The sequence below is a fragment of the Rhinopithecus roxellana genome, chromosome 10 (assembly GCF_007565055.1).
Source record: "Rhinopithecus roxellana isolate Shanxi Qingling chromosome 10, ASM756505v1, whole genome shotgun sequence".
Classification (NCBI taxonomy): domain Eukaryota; kingdom Metazoa; phylum Chordata; class Mammalia; order Primates; family Cercopithecidae; genus Rhinopithecus; species Rhinopithecus roxellana.
Genome location: NC_044558.1, coordinates 17,700,718 through 17,716,274, shown reverse-complemented (window position 1 = coordinate 17,716,274; position 15,557 = coordinate 17,700,718).

The window sequence follows — 15,557 nt, the reverse complement described above, 5'->3', positions numbered from 1 at the left end:
ATATCCACAGCTGAAAACTAGAAAGAAGCTTTCTTAGAAATCTTGGTGATGTGTGAATTCATCTCACAGAGTACACTTATGTTTCGTGGAGCAGTCCATTAACACTGTCTTTGGGAAACTGAGAAGGGCTTCTTTGGATCACATTGAGGCCTACGCTGATAAAGGAAATTTCATCCGTTCAAAACGTGAAAGAAGCTTTCTGAGAAACTCTTTCTGATCTGTGAGTTCATCTCACAGAGTTACAACTCTGCCTCAAGAAGCAGTTGCTAACACTCTTTTCGTGGAATCTGCAAGTGATATTTGGGAGCCTATAGGGGCCCATGGTGATAAAGGAAATATCCTCAATAATAACTAAAGAGAAGCTTTCTGAGAAAAATGCCAGTTACACGCCAGCACAGTTTTCTGGAAATCTGCAATTAGATACTTCATAGCGCATGAACATACAGTGACAAAGGAAATATCCACAGATGAAAACTAGAAAGAAGCTTCTGAAAACTTCTTGGTGATGTGAATTCATCTCACAGAATTACACTATGTTTCGTGGAGCAGTCCATTAACACTGTCTTTGAGGAATCTGAGAAGGGCTTCTGGATCACATTGAGGCCTACGCAGATAAAGGAAATTTCATCCCTTCAAAACGTGAAAGAAGCTTTCTGAGAAACTTCTTTCGATCTGTGAGTTCATCTCACAGAGTTACAACCTCTGCCTCAAGAAGAGTTTGCTAACACTCTTTCTGGAATCTGCAAAGTGATATTTGGGAGCCTATTGGGGCCCATGGTGATAAAGGAAATATCCTCACATAATAACTAAAGAGAAGCTTTCTGAGAAACTGCATTGCCATGTGTGAATGCAACTCACAGAGTTAACGTTTCTCTCAGTGATCAGTTTGTTAGCACAGTTTTCTGGATCTGCAATTAGATACTTCATAGCGCAATGAACATTACAGTGACAAAGGAAATATCCACAGATGAAACTAGAAAGAAGCTTTCTTAGAAACTTCTTGGTGATGTGTGAATTCATCTCACAGAGTTACACTTATGTTTCGTGGAGCAGTCCAAACACTGTCTTTGGGGAACTGAGAAGGGCTTTTTTGGATCACATTGAGGCCACGCTGATAAAGGAAATTTCATCCGTTCAAAACGTGAAAGAAGCTTTCTGAGAAACTTCTTTCTGATCTGTGAGTTCATCTCACAGAGTTACAACCTCTGCCTCAAGAAGCAGTTTGCTAACACTCTTTCGTGGAATCTGCAAAGTGATTTGGGAGCCTATTGGGGCCCATGGTGATAAAGGAAATATCCTCACATAATAACTAAAGAGAAGCTTTCTGGAGAAAACTGCATTGCCAAGTGTGAATGCAACTCACAGAGTTACAACGTTTCTCTTCAGTGATCAGTTTGGTTAGCACAGTTTTCTGAGAAATCGGCAATTAGATACTTCATAGCGCAATGAACATTACAGTGACAAAGGTAAATATCCAAGATGAAAACTAGAAAGAAGCTTTCTTAGAAACTTCTTGGTGATATGTGAATTCATCTCACAGAGTTACACTTATTTTCGTGGAGCAGTCCATTAACCTGTCTTTGAGGAATCTTAGAAAGGGCTTCTTTGGATCAACATTGAGGCCTACGCTGACTAAGGGAAATTTCATCCGTTCAAAAACGTGAAAGAAGCTTTCTGAGAAACCTTCTTTCTGATCTGTGAGTTTCATCTCTCACAGAGTTACAAACATCTGCCTCAAAAGCAGATTGCTAACACTCTTTCGTGGAAATCTGCAAAGTGATATTTGGGAGCCTATTGGGGCCCATGGTGATAAAGGAATAGTCCTCACAGAATAACTAAAGAGAAGCTTTCTGAGAAACTGCATTGTCATGTGTGAGGCAACTCACAGAGTTACACTTTGCTCTTCAGTGATCAGTTTGGTTAGCACAGTTTTCTGGAATCTGCAATTAGATACTTCATAGCGCAATGACAGTACAACAGTGACAAAAGGAAATATCCACGATGAAACACTAGAAAGAAAGCTTTTCTTAGAAACTCTTGGTGATGTGTGAATTCATCTCACAGAGTTACACTTATGTTTCGTGGAGTCAGTCCATTAACACTGTCTTTGAGGAATCTGAGAAGGGCTTCTTTGGATCACATTGAGGCCTAACGCTGATAAAGGAAATTTCATTCCCGTTCAAAACGTGAAAGAAGCTTTCTGAAGAAACTTCTTTCTGATCTGTGATTACAAATCTCACAGAGTTACAACCTCTGCCTCAAGAAGCAGTTTGCTAACACTCTTTTCGTGGAATCTGCAAAAGTGATATTTGGGAGCCTATTGGGGCCCATGGTGATAAAGGAAATATACCTCACATAATAACTAAAGAGAAGCTTTCTGAGAAACTGCATTGCCATGTGTGAATGCAACTCACAGAGTTACAACGTTTCTCTTCAGTGATCAGTTTGTTAGCACAGTTTTCTGGAGATCTGCAATTAGATACTTCATAGCGACAATGAACATTACAGTGACAAAGGAAATATCCATAGATGAAACTAGAAAGAAGCTTTCTTAGAAACTTCTTGGTGATGTGTGAATTCATCTCACAGAGTTACACTTATGTTTCGTGGAGCAGTCCATTAACACTGTCTTTGAGGAAGCTGAGAAGGGCTTCTTTGGATCACATTGAGGCCTACGCTGATAAAGGAAAATTTCCATCCGTTCAAAACGTGAAAGAAGCTTTCTGAGAAACTTCTTTCTGATCTGTGAGTTCATCTCACAGAGTTACAACCTCTGCCTCAAGAAGACAGTTTGCTAACACTCTTTCGTGGTAATCTGCAAAGTGATATTTGGGAGCCTATTGGGGGACCATGGTGATAAAGGAAATATCCTCACATAATACTAAAGAGAAGCTTCTGGAAAACTGCATTGCCATGGTCGTGAATGCAAACTCACAGAGTTCACACGTTTCTCTTCAGTGATCAGTTTGTTAGCACAGTTTTCTTCTGGAAATCTGCAATTAGATTACTTCATAGCGCAATGAACATTACAGGGACAAAGGAAATATCCACAGATGAAAACTAGAAAGAAGCTTTCTTAGAAACTTCTGAGGATGTGTGGAATTCATCTCACAGAGTTACACTTATGTTTCGTGGAGCAGTCCATTAACACTGTCTTTGGAGGAATCTGAGAAGGGCTTCTTTGATCACATTGAGGCCTACGCTGATAAAGGAAATTTCATCCTTTCAAAACGTGAAAGAAGCTTTCTGAGAAACTTCTTTCTGATCTGTGAGTTCATCTCACAGAGTTACAACCTCTGCCTCAAGAGCAGTTTGCTAAACACTCTTCGTGGAATTCTGCAAAGTGATATTTGGGAGCCTATTGGGGCCCATGGTGATAAAGGAAATATCCTCACATAATAACTAAAGAGAAGCTTTCTGAGAAACTGCATTGCCATGTGTGAATGCAACTCACAGAGTTACACGTTTCTCTTCAGTGATCAGTTTGTTAGCACAGTTTTCTGGAAATCTGCAATTAGATACTTCATAGCGCAATGAACATTACAGTGACAAAGGAATATCCACAGATGAAAACTAGAAGAAGCTTCTTAGAAACTTCTTGGTGATGTGTGAATTCATCTCACAGAGTTACACTTATGTTTCGTGGAGCAGTCCATTAACACTGTCTTTGAGGAATCTGAGAAGGGCTTCTTTGGATCACATTGAGGCCTACGCTGATAAAGGAAATTTCATCCGTTCAAAACGTGAAAGAAGCTTTCTGAGAAACTTCTTTCTGATCTGTGAGTTCATCTCACAGATTTACAACCTCTGCCTCAAGAAGCAGTTTGCTAACACTCTTTTCGTGGAATCTGCAAAGTGATATTTGGGAGCCTATTGGGGCCCATGGTGATAAAGGAAATATCCTCACATAATAACTAAAGAGAAGCTTTCTGAGAAACTGCATTGCCATGTGTGAATGCAACTCACAGAGTTACACGTTTCTCTTCAGTGATCAGTTTGTTAGCACAGTTTTCTGGAAATCTGCAATTAGATACTTCATAGCGCAATGAACATTACAGTGACAAAGGAAATATCCACAGATGAAAACTAGAAAGAAGCTTTCTTAGAAACTTCTTGTGATGTGTGAATTCATCTCACGAGTTACACTTATGTTTCGTGGAGCAGTCCATTAACACTGTCTTTGAGGAAATCTGAGAAGGGCTTCTTTGGATCACATTGAGGCCTACGCTGATAAAGGAAATTTCATCCGTTCAAAACGTGAAAGAAGCTTTCTGAGAAACTTCTTTCTGATCTGTGAGTTCATCTCACAGAGTTACAACCTCTGCCTCAGAAGCAGTTTGCTAACACTCTTTTCGTGGAATCTGCAAAGTGATATTTGGGAGCCTATTGGGGCCCATGGTGATAAAGGAAATATCCTCACATAATAACTAAAGAGAAGCTTTCTGAGAAACTGCATTGCCATGTGTGAATGCAACTCACAGAGTTACACGTTTCTCTTCAGTGATCAGTTTGTTAGCACAGTTTTCTGGAAATCTGCAATTAGATACTTCATAGCGCAATGAACATTACAGTGACAAAGGAAATATCCACAGATGAAAACTAGAAAGAAGCTTTCTTAGAAACTTCTTGGTGATGTGTGAATTCATCTCACAGAGTTACACTTATGTTTCGTGGAGCAGTCCATTAACACTGTCTTTGAGGAATCTGAGAAGGGCTTCTTTGGATCACATTGAGGCCTACGCTGATAAAGGAAATTTCATCCGTTCAAAACGTGAAAGAAGCTTTCTGAGAAACTTCTTTCTGATCTGTGAGTTCATCTCACAGAGTTACAACCTCTGCCTCAAGAAGCAGTTTGCTAACACTCTTTTCGTGGAATCTGCAAAGTGATATTTGGGAGCCTATTGGGGCCCATGGTGATAAAGGAAATATCCTCACATAATAACTAAAGAGAAGCTTTCTGAGAAACTGCATTGCCATGTGTGAATGCAACTCACAGAGTTACACGTTTCTCTTCAGTGATCAGTTTGTTAGCACAGTTTTCTGGAAATCTGCAATTAGATACTTCATAGCGCAATGAACATTACAGTGACAAAGGAAATATCCACAGATGAAAACTAGAAAGAAGCTTTCTTAGAAACTTCTTGGTGATGTGTGAATTCATCTCACAGAGTTACACTTATGTTTCGTGGAGCAGTCCATTAACACTGTCTTTGAGGAATCTGAGAAGGGCTTCTTTGGATCACATTGAGGCCTACGCTGATAAAGGAAATTTCATCCGTTCAAAACGTGAAAGAAGCTTTCTGAGAAACTTCTTTCTGATCTGTGAGTTCATCTCACAGAGTTACAACCTCTGCCTCAAGAAGCAGTTTGCTAACACTCTTTCGTGGAATCTGCAAAGTGATATTTGGGAGCCTATTGGGGCCCATGGTGATAAAGGAAATATCCTCACATATAACTAAAGAGAAGCTTTCTGAGAAACTGCATTGCCATGTGTGAATGCAACTCACAGAGTTACACGTTTCTCTTCAGTGATCAGTTTGTTAGCACAGTTTTCTGGAATCTGCAATTAGATACTTCATAGCGCAATGAACATTACAGTGACAAAGGAAATATCCACAGATGAAAACTAGAAAGAAACTTTCTTAGAAACTTCTTGGTGATGTGTGAATTCATCTCACAGAGTTACACTTATGTTTCGTGGAGCAGTCCATTAACACTGTCTTTGAGGAAACTGAGAAGGGCTTCTTTGAATCACATTGAGGCCTACGCTGATAAAGGAAATTTCATCCGTTCAAAACGTGAAAGAAGCTTTCTGAGAAACTTCTTTCTGATCTGTGAGTTTATCTCACAGAGTTACAACCTCTGCCTCAAGAAGCCGTTTGCTAACACTCTTTTCGTGGAATCTGCAAAGTGATATTTGGAGCCTATTGGGGCCCATGGTGATAAAGGAAATATCCTCACATAATAACTAAAGAGAAGCTTTCTGAGAAACTGCATTGCCATGTGTGAATGCAACTCACAGAGTTACACGTTTCTCTTCAGTGATCAGTTTGTTAGCACAGTTTTCTGGAGATCTGCAATTAGATACTTCATAGCGCAATGAACATTACAGTGACAAAGGAAATATCCACAGATGAAAACTAGAAAGAAGCTTTCTTAGAAACTTCTTGGTGATGTGTGAATTCATCTCACAGAGTTACACTTATGTTTCGTGGAGCAGTCCATTAACACTGTCTTTGAGGAATCTGAGAAGGGCTTCTTTGGATCACATTGAGGCCTACGCTGATAAAGGAAATTTCATCCGTTCAAAACGTGAAAGAAGCTTTCTGAGAAACTTCTTTCTGATCTGTGAGTTCATCTCACAGAGTTACAACCTCTGCCTCAAGAAGCAGTTTGCTAACACTCTTTTCGTGGAATCTGCAAAGTGATATTTGGGAGCCTATTGGGGCCCATGGTGATAAAGGAAATATTCTCACATAATAACTAAAGAGAAGCTTTCTGAGAAACTGCATTGCCATGTGTGAATGCAACTCACAGAGTTACACGTTTCTCTTCAGTGATCAGTTTGTTAGCACAGTTTTCTGGAAATCTGCAATTAGATACTTCATAGCGCAATGAACATTACAGTGACAAAGGAAATATCCACAGATGAAAACTAGAAAGAAGCTTTCTTAGAAACTTCTTGGTGATGTGTGAATTCATCTCACAGAGTTACACTTATGTTTCGTGGAGCAGTCCATTAACACTGTCTTTGGGGAATCTGAGAAGGGCTTCTTTGGATCACATTGAGGCCTACGCTGATAAAGGAAATTTCATCCGTTCAAAACGTGAAAGAAGCTTTCTGAGAAACTTCTTTCTGATCTGTGAGTTCATCTCACAGAGTTACAAACTCTGCCTCAAGAAGCAGTTTGCTAACACTCTTTTCGTGGAATCTGCAAAGTGATATTTGGAGCCTATTGGGGCCCATGGTGATAAAGGAAATATCCTCACATAATAACTAAAGAGAAGCTTTCTGAGAAACTGCATTGCCATGTGTGAATGCAACTCACAGAGTTACACGTTTCTCTTCAGTGATCAGTTTGTTAGCACAGTTTTCTGGAGATCTGCAATTAGATACTTCATAGCGCAATGAACATTACAGTGACAAAGGAAATATCCACAGATGAAAACTAGAAAGAAGCTTTCTTAGAAACTTCTTGGTGATGTGTGAATTCATCTCACAGAGTTACACTTATGTTTCGTGGAGCAGTCCATTAACACTGTCTTTGAGGAATCTGAGAAGGGCTTCTTTGGATCACATTGAGGCCTACGCTGATAAAGGAAATTTCATCCGTTCAAAACGTGAAAGAAGCTTTCTGAGAAACTTCTTTCTGATCTGTGAGTTCATCTCACAGAGTTACAACCTCTGCCTCAAGAAGCAGTTTGCTAACACTCTTTTCGTGGAAATCTGCAAAGTGATATTTGGGAGCCTATTGGGGCCCATGGTGATAAAGGAATTATTCCCACATAATAACTAAAGAGAAGCTTTCTGAGAAACTGCATTGCCATGTGTGAATGCAACTCACAGAGTTACACGTTTCTCTTCAGTGATCAGTTTGTTAGCACAGTTTTCTGGAGATCTGCAATTAGATACTTCATAGCGCAATGAACATTACAGTGACAAAGGAAATATCCACAGATGAAAACTAGAAAGAAGCTTTCTTAGAAACTTCTTGGTGATGTGTGAATTCATCTCACAGAGTTACAGTTATTTTTCGTTGAGCAGTCCATTAACACTGTCTTTGAGGAATCTGAGAAGGGCTTCTTTGGATCACATTGAGGCCTACGCTGATAAAGGAAATTTCATCCGTTCAAAACGTGAAAGAAGCTTTCTGAGAAACTTCTTTCTGATCTGTGAGTTCATCTCACAGAGTTACAACCTCTGCCTCAAGAAGCAGTTTGCTAACACTCTTTTCGTGGAATCTGCAAAGTGATATTTGGGAGCCTATTGGGGAACATGGTGATAAAGGAATTATCCTCACATAATAACTAAAGAGAAGCTTTCTCAGAAACTGCATTGCCATGTGTGAATGCAACTCACAGAGATTACACGTTTCTCTTCAGTGATCAGTTTGTTAGCACAGTTTTCTGGAGATCTGCAATTAGTTACTTCATAGCGTAATGAACATCACAGTGAAAAAGGAAATATCCACAGATAAAAACTAGAAAGAAGCTTTCTTAGAAACCTCTTGGTGATGTGTGAATTCATCTCACAGAGTTACACTTATGTTTCTTGGAGCAGTCCATTAACACTGTCTTTGGGGAAACTGAGAAGGGCTTCGTTGGATTACATTGAGGCCTACGCTGATAAAGGAAATTTCATCCGTTCAAAACGTGAAAGAAGCTTTCTGAGAAAATTCTTTCTGATCTGTGTGTTCATCTCACAGAGTTACAACCTCTGCTCAAGAAGCAGTTTGCTAACACTCTTTTCGTGGAATCTGCAAAGTGATATTTCGGAGCCAATTGGGATCCATGGTGATAAAGGAAATATCATCACATAATAACTAAAGAGAAGCTTTCTGAGAAACTGCATTGCCATGTGTGAATGCAACTCACAGAGTTACACGTTTCTCTTCAGTGATCAGTTTTTTAGCACAGTTTTCTGGAGATCTGCAATTAGATACTTTATAGCGCAATGAACATTACAGTGACAAAGGAAATATCCACAGATGAAAACTAGAAAGAAACTTTCTTAGAAACTTCTTGGTGATGTGTGAATTCATCTCACAGAGTTGCACTTATGTTTCGTGGAGCAGTCCATTAACACTGTTTTGGGGAATCTGAGAAGGGCTTCTTTGGATCACATTGACGCCTACGCTGATAAAGGAAATTTCATCCGTTCAAAAAGTGAAAGAAGCTTTCTGAGAAACTTCTTTCTGATCTGTGAGTTCATCTCACAGAGTTACAACGTCTGTGTCAAGAAGCAGTTTGCTAACACTCTTTTCGTGGAAATCTGCAAAGTGATATTTGGGAGCCTATTGGGGACCATGGTGATAAAGGAATTATCCTCACATAATAACTAAAGAGAAACTTTCTGAGAAACTGCATTGCCATGTGTGAATGCAACTCACAGAGTTACACGTTTCTCTTCAGTGATCAGTTTGTTAGCACACTTTTCTGGAGATCTGCAATTAGATACTTCATAGCGCAATGAACATTACAGTGACAAAGGAAATATCCCCAGATGAAAACTAGAAAGAAGCTTTCTTAGAAACTTCTTGGTGATGTGTGAATTCATCTCACAGAGTTACACTTATGTTTCATGGAGCAGTCCATTAACACTGTCTTTGAGGAATCTGAGAAGGGCTTCTTTGGATCACATTGACGCCTACGCTGATAAAGGAAATTTCATCCGTTCAAAACGTGAAAGAAGCTTTCTGAGAAACTTCTTTTTGATCTGTGAGTTCATCTCACAGAGTTACAACGTCTGCCGCAAGAAGCAGTTTGCTAACACTCTTTTCGTGGAAACTGCAAAGTGATATTTGGGAGCCTATTGGGGCCCATGGTGATAAAGGAATATCCTCACATAATAACTAAAGAGAAGCTTTCTGAGAAACTGCATTGCCATGTGTGAATGCAACTCACAGAGTTACACGTTTCTCTTCAGTGATCAGTTTGTTAGCACAGTTTTCTGGATATCTGCAATTAGATACTTCATAGCGCAATGAACATTACAGTGACAAAGGAAATATCCACAGATGAAAACTAGAAAGAAGCTTTCTTAGAAACTTCTTGGTGATGTGTGAATTCATCTCACAGAGTTACAGTTATTTTTCGTTGAGCAGTCCATTAACACTGTCTTTGAGGAATCTGAGAAGGGTTTCTTTGGATCACATTGAGGCCTACGCTGATAAAGGAAATTTCATCCCTTCAATACGTGAAAGAAGCTTTCTGAGAAACTTCTTTCTGATCTGTGAGTTCATCTCACAGAGTTACAACCTCTGCCTCTAGAAGAAGTTTGCTAACACCCTTTTCGTGGAATCTGCAAAGTGATATTTGGGAGCCTATAGGGTGCCATGGTAATAAAGGAAATATCCTCACATAATAACTAAAGAGAAGCTTTCTGAGAGACTGCATTGCCATGTGTGAATGCAACTCACCGAGTTACACGTTTCTCTTCAGTGATCAGTTTGTTAGCACAGTTTTCTGGAAATCTGCAATTAGATACTTCATAGCGCAATGAACATTACAGTGACAAAGGAAATATCCACAGACGAAAACTAGAAAGAAGCTTTCTTAGAAAATTCTTGGTGATGTGTGAATTCATCTCACAGAGTTACACTTATGTTTCGTGGAGCAGTCCATTAACACTGTCTTTGTGGAAACTGAGAAGGGCTTCTTTTGATCACATTGAGGCCTACGCTGATAAAGGAAATTTCATCCGTTCAAAACGTGAAAGAAGCTTTCTGAGAAACTTCTTTCTGATCTGTGAGTTCATCTCACAGAGTTACAACCTCTGTCTCAAGAAGCAGTTTGCTAACACTCTTTTCGTGGAATCTGCAAAGTGATATTTGGAAGCCTATTGGGGCCCATGGTGATAAAGGAAATATCCTCACATAATAACTAAAGAGAAGCTTTCTGAGAAACTGCATTGCCATGTGTGAATGCAACTCACAGAGTTACACGTTTCTCTTCAGTGATCAGTTTGTTAGCACAGTTTTCTGGAGATCTGCAATTAGATACTTCATAGCGCAATGAACATTACAGTGACAAAGGAAATATCCACAGATGAAAACTAGAAAGAAGCTTTCTTAGAAACTTCTTGGTGATGTGTGAATTCATCTCACAGAGTTACACTTATGTTTCGTGGAGCAGTCCATTAACACTGTCTTTGGGGAAACTGAGAAGGGCTTCTTTGGATCACATTGAGGCCTACGCTGATAAAGGAAATTTCATCCGTTCAAAACGTGAAAGAAGCTTTCTGAGAAACTTCTTTCTGATCTGTGAGTTCATCTCACAGAGTTACAACCTCTGCCTCAAGAAGCAGTTTGCTAACACTCTTTTCGTGGAATCTGCAAAGTGATATTTGGGAGCCTATTGGGAGCCATGGTGATAAAGGAAATATCCTCACATAATAACTAAAGAGAAGCTTTCTGAGAAACTGCATTGCCATGTGTGAATGCAACTCACAGAGTTACACGTTTCTCTTCAGTGATCAGTTTGTTAGCACAGTTTTCTGGAAATCTGCAATTAGATACTTCATAGCGCAATGAACATTACAGTGACAAAGGAAATATCCACAGATGAAAACTAGAAAGAAGCTTTCTTAGAAACTTCTTGGTGATGTGTGAATTCATCTCACAGAGTTACACTTATGTTTCGTGGAGCAGTCCATTAACACTGTCTTTGAGGAATCTGAGAAGGGCTTCTTTGGATCACATTGAGGCCTACGCTGATAAAGGAAATTTCATCCGTTCAAAACGTGAAAGAAGCTTTCTGAGAAACTTCTTTCTGATCTGTGAGTTCATCTCACAGAGTTACAACCTCTGTCTCAAGAAGCAGTTTGCTAACCCTCTTTTCGTGGAATCTGCAAAGTGATATTTGGGAGCCTATTGGGGCCCATGGTGATAAAGGAAATATCCTCACATAATAACTAAAGACAAGCTTTCTGAGAAACTGCATTGCCATGTGTGAATGCAACTCATAGAGTTACACGTTTCTCTTCAGTGATCAGTTTGTTATCACAGTTTTCTGGAGATCTGCAATTAGATACTTCGTAGTGCAATGAACATTACAGTGACAAAGGAAATATCCACAGATGAAAACTAGAAAGAAGCTTTCTTAGAAACTTCTTGGTGATGTGGGAATTCATCTCACAGAGTTACACTTATGTTTCGTGGAGCAGTCCATTAACACTGTCTTTGGGGAAACTGAGAAGGGCTTCTTTGGATCATATTGAGGCCTACGCTGATAAAGGAAATTTCATCCGTTCAAAACGTGAAAGAAGTTTCTGAGAAACTTCTTTCTGATCTGTGAGTTCATCTCACAGAGTTACAACCTCTGCCTCAAGAAGCAGTTTGCTAACACTCTTTTCGTGGAATCTGCAAAGTGATATTTGGGAGCCTATTGGGGCCCATGGTGATAAAGGAAATATCCTCACATAATAACTAAAGAGAAGCTTTCTGAGAAACTGCATTGCCATGTGTGAATGCAACTCACAGAGTTACACGTTTCTCTTCAGTGATCAGTTTGTTAGCACAGTTTTCTGGAGATCTGCAATTAGATACTTCATAGCGCAATGAACATTACAGTGACAAAGGAAATATCCACAGATGAAAACTAGAAAGAAGCTTTCTTAGAAACTTCTTGGTGATGTGTGAATTCATCTCACAGAGTTACACTTATGTTTCGTGGAGCAGTCCATTAACACTGTCTTTGAGGAATCTGAGAAGGGCTTCTTTGGATCACATTGAGGCCTACGCTGATAAAGGAAATTTCATCCGTTCAAAACGTGAAAGAAGCTTTCTGAGAAACTTCTTTCTGATCTGTGATTTCATCTCACAGAGTTACAACCTCTGCCTCAAGAAGCAGTTTGCTAACACTCTTTTCGTGCAATCTGCAAAGTGATATTTGGGAGCCTATTGGGGCCCATGGTGATAAAGGAAATATCCTCACATAATAACTAAAGAGAAGCTTTCTGAGAAACTGCATTGCCATGTGTGAATGCAACTCACAGAGATACACTTTTCTCTTCAGTGATCAGTTTGTTAGCACAGTTTTCTGGAGATCTGCAATTAGATATTTCATAGCGCAATGAACATTACAGTGACAGAGGAAATATCCACAGATGAAAACTAGAAAGAAGCTTTCTTAGAAACTTCTTGGTGATGTGTGAATTCATCTCACAGAGTTACACTTATTTTTCGTTGAGCAGTCCATTAACACTGTCTTTGAGGAATCTGAGAAGGGCTTCTTTGGATCACATTGAGGCCTACGCTGATAAAGGAAATTTCATCCGTTCAAAACGTGAAAGAAGCTTTCTGAGAAACTTCTTTCTGATCTGTGAGTTCATCTCACAGAGTTACAACCTCTGTCTCTAGAAGAAGTTTGCTAACACTCTTTTCGTGGAATCTGCAAAGTGATATTTGGGAGCCTATAGGAGCCCATGGTGATAAAGGAAATATCCTCACATAATAACTAAAGAGAAGCTTTCTGAGAAACTGCATTGCCATGTGTGAATGCAACTCACAGAGTTACACGTTTCTCTTCAGTGATCAGTTTGTTAGCACAGCTTTCTGGAAATCTGCAATTAGATACTTCATAGCGCAATGAACATTACAGTGACAAAGGAAATATCCACAGATGAAAACTAGAAAGAAGCTTTCTTAGAAACTTCTTGGTGATGTGTGAATTCATCTCACAGAGTTACACTTATGTTTCGTGGAGCAGTCCATTAACACTGTCTTTGGGGAAACTGAGAAGGGCTTCTTTGGATTACATTGAGGCCTACGCTGATAAAGGAAATTTCATCCGTTCAAAACGTGAAAGAAGCTTTCTGAGAAACTTCTTTCTGATCTATGAGTTCATCTCACAGAGTTACAACCTCTGCCTCAAGAAGAAGTTTGCTAACACTCTTCTCATGGAATCTGCAAAGTGATATTTGGGAGCCTATAGGGGCCCATGGTGATAAAGGAAATATCCTCACATAATAACTACAGAAAAACTTTCTGAGAAACTGCATTGCCATTTGTGAATGCAACTCATAGAGATACACGTTTCTCTTCAGTGATCAGTTTGTTATCACAGTTTTCTGGAGATCTGCAATTAGATACTTCGTAGCGCAATGAACATTACAGTGACAAAGGAAATATCCACAGATGAAAACTAGAAAGAAGCTTTCTTAGAAACTTCTTGGTGATGTGTGAATTCATCTCACAGAGTTACACTTATGTTTCGTGGAGTGGTCCATTAACACTGTCTTTGAGGAATCTGAGAAGGGCTTCTTTGGATCACATTGAGGCCTACGCTGATAAAGGAAATTTCATCCGTTCAAAACGTGAAAGAAGCTTTCTGAGAAACTTCTTTCTGATCTGTGAGTTCATCTCACAGAGTTACAACCTCTGCCTCAAGAAGAAGTTTGCTAACACTCTTTTCGTGGAATCTGCAAAGTGATATTTGGGAGCCTATAGGGGCCCATGGTGATAAAGGAAATATCCTCACATAATAACTAAAGAGAAAGCTTTCTGAGAAACTGCATTGCCATGTGTGAATGCAACTCACAGAGTTACACGTTTCTCTTCAGTGATCAGTTTGTTAGCACAGTTTTCTGGAGATCTGCAATTAGATACTTCATAGCGCAATGAACATTACAGTGACAAAGGAAATATCCACAGATGAAAACTAGAAAGAAGCTTTCTTAGAAACTTCTTGGTGATGTGTGAATTCATCTCACAGAGTTACACTTATGTTTCGTGGAGCAGTCCATTAACACTGTCTTTGAGGAATCTGAGAAGGGCTTCTTTGGATCACATTGACGCCTACGCTGATAAAGGAAATTTCATCCGTTCAAAACGTGAAAGAAGCTTTCTGAGAAACTTCTTTCTGATCTGTGAGTTCATCTCACAGAGTTACAACGTCTGCCTCAAGAAGCAGTTTGCTAACACTCTTTTCGTGGAAATCTGCAAAGTGATATTTGGGAGCCTATTGGGGCCCATGGTGATAAAGGAATATCCTCACATAATAACTAAAGAGAAGCTTTCTGAGAAACTGCATTGCCATGTGTGAATGCAACTCACAGAGTTACACGTTTCTCTTCAGTGATCAGTTTGTTAGCACAGTTTTCTGGAAATCTGCAATTAGATACTTCATAGCGCAATGAACATTACAGTGACAAAGGAAATATCCACAGATGAAAACTAGAAAGAAGCTTTCTTAGAAACTTCTTGGTGATGTGTGAATTCATCTCACAGAGTTACACTTATGTTTCGTGGAGCAGTCCATTAACACTGTCTTTGGGGAAACTGAGAAGGGCTTCTTTGGATCACATTGAGGCCTACGCTGATAAAGGAAATTTCATCCGTTCAAAACGTGAAAGAAGCTTTCTGAGAAACTTCTTTCTGATCTGTGAGTTCATCTCACAGAGTTACAACGTCTGCCTCAAGAAGCAGTTTGCTAACACTCTTTTCGTGGAATCTGCAAAGTGATATTTGGGAGCCTATTGGGGCACATGGTGATAAAGGAAATATCCTCACATAATAACTAAAGAGAAGCTTTCTGAGAAACTGCATTGCCATGTGTGAATGCAACTCACAGAGATTACACGTTTCTCTTCAGTGATCAGTTTGTTAGCACAGTTTTCTGGAGATCTGCAATTAGATACTTCATAGCGCAATGAACATTACAGTGACAAAGGAAATATCCCCAGATGAAAACTAGAAAGAAGCTTTCTTAGAAACTTCTTGGTGATGTGTGAATTCATCTCACAGAGTTACACTTATGTTTCGTGGAGCAGTCCATTAACACTGTCTTTGAGGAATCTGAGAAGGGCTTCTTTGGATCACATTGAGGCCTACGCTGAT